Genomic DNA, 2,021 nt, shown 5'->3' on the forward strand with positions numbered 1-2,021 from the left:
GTTTTACAGATGAATAAGTCAGCACTATTATTTCTTCTTATCGGACTTCTCTTCCTCACAAATCCCAGCAACGGCGTAAATAATTGGCGTCGTCGACGGAGATGGGTTTGGGACATGAAAAGCGAAATGCAGGATCGTGAGTAGAAAAAATTGGATACCATTATAGCACTGAAATTCTATAGTTTTAAACGTGTTTAGGTTTTTTTTACAGGGCTACGGTCACATAAACCTGTTTTTTTTTTTATAACCAAATGACACTGAAAATAAATTATATTTTTGCGGGGCTATGATTATACAATTTCAGTTAAATGTGAATTATTTTCAAATAGAAAAAATCGGGAAAGATATTTATAAAATAGACAAAGAGTAAATTAACCAGTTTGTTTACATTTAAACAAATTTTACTTTTTAGTTAAAGATTCCGAAGGTGAAAAATACTGGAGTGACAAACTCGGTAAGTGTGAATTATTTTAAAGTCAACGACGTGTGAAACTTGTTTTTTCTTTGCCTGGCGGAAATACGTCTTTCTAACACGGTTGTTCTCATTAATTCGTCTCGTATTGGCCTACAATTGACCAAACGTCTAACTTTCTGAGTCCTTTTTTTCTGTATGACTGTCACTTGCCAACCAATTAGTGACGACTGACAGCAGCGACAACTCTTTTTCAGGCGCTAACTATGCATTGAGCCAAGGCGGCGGTTAAATAGCCACCTTTTACAGTACTGCACTTTTAATAAAATTATGTTCTAACTATAGAAAGTCCTGTATGGTATTTTTACCATTATGCTCACACTTACATAATTCACAGCTGATCGCGTGATGGGAAACGTTGAATGAACAAGATGATGGCCAAAGGTTGAATAATTAATAAACGTGACTCACATGAACGTTTTAATATCAATCAGAAATAAATTCAACCACGGCAGTTTGAGTATGTTATTTAACTTACAAATAAATATAAGAAGCAGTTTGGTGATAACAAAACTAATTCGACGACATTCGGAGTATATTTGGTATAGTAGGGTGGAGAAAGACGGGAAACCTTTAGGGCATACTATCCAAATATTCTGATCGTGTTTCAAACAATTAACAATGGTCTGTAGAAGTCATGAGGACACGGTTTTATAATTCTTTCTATTTTCTTGGTTTACCACTAAATTGGACTAGAAAACGGAAGGAAAAAGTGTCCCATCTTTTCCCGCCCTACTATATAATTGAGGGCAAAACGGGACACATGAGCACATATTGCCCAATATTTTCAAAATCAAAACATATGGCGGTTTTTAGGTGACACCACGAATTAGTACTATCATTCGTTTAATAATTGGCAACAATTCAACAAAAATATATTAAAGCATACGAGGAGTTATTTAACGATTTGCACAACAGTTTCACCAATTCGAAAACACACTTGGGTAGGACAAGGACAGTTTAAAATATGTTTTAATGTTGAATAATAAATGATTTTATTGTTAGGAATAAATACCACGAAAAAATACTAAACGTTTTGAAAATCAAGTTTAAACATTCGTTTTTTTGTTCAACTGTAGCGTTTCTTAAACTGGGGTAAATTTACCCCTAGGGTAAATTCATCGTATTTAGCGGGTAAATGAGCTACCAATCAAAATCCACATCAGTTGACGGGACAGAAAAATTGTGCCAATTGTAGTACTTCTCAAGACATTGAACAACTCGTTGCCAAAAAGCTAGCGCATACGTCGCATTAAATATAACTAATGTAATTAGTTGTTTGCACATTTTAAAAAATTAGCTCCATATTACATATTGGGGGTAAATCCGATAAGCATCTTTGTTAAAAGGGTAAAGCATGAAACAAGTTTAAGAACCCATGCATTATATAATCAAATCCTAACAACTCTATAAATGAGCTTTAATATTTTAACGATTGTCGTCATTAATATTTTTAACGAGCTCAATACGAGAACGAATATTTGAACGAGCTATTACCAGGTATGTTTTAAACCAATTAAAACAAGAATACATCTTAAAATTATTTTTG

General features: G+C 33.5%; 1 long non-coding RNA gene across 1 annotated transcript; it reads left to right on the plus strand.

Annotated features, from left to right (window-relative positions):
* The first annotated feature begins 7 nt into the window (after positions 1–7).
* LOC100186470 lies at positions 8–926 on the plus strand. The gene is made up of 3 exons (XR_182253.4): positions 8–136; positions 413–454; positions 810–926. It is a non-coding gene; the product is annotated as an uncharacterized LOC100186470 (long non-coding RNA).
* Positions 927–2,021: the final 1,095 nt, after the last annotated feature.

This window comes from Ciona intestinalis, unplaced genomic scaffold (assembly GCF_000224145.3).
Source record: "Ciona intestinalis unplaced genomic scaffold, KH HT000773.1, whole genome shotgun sequence".
In the NCBI taxonomy this organism is placed as follows: Eukaryota; Metazoa; Chordata; class Ascidiacea; order Phlebobranchia; family Cionidae; genus Ciona; species Ciona intestinalis.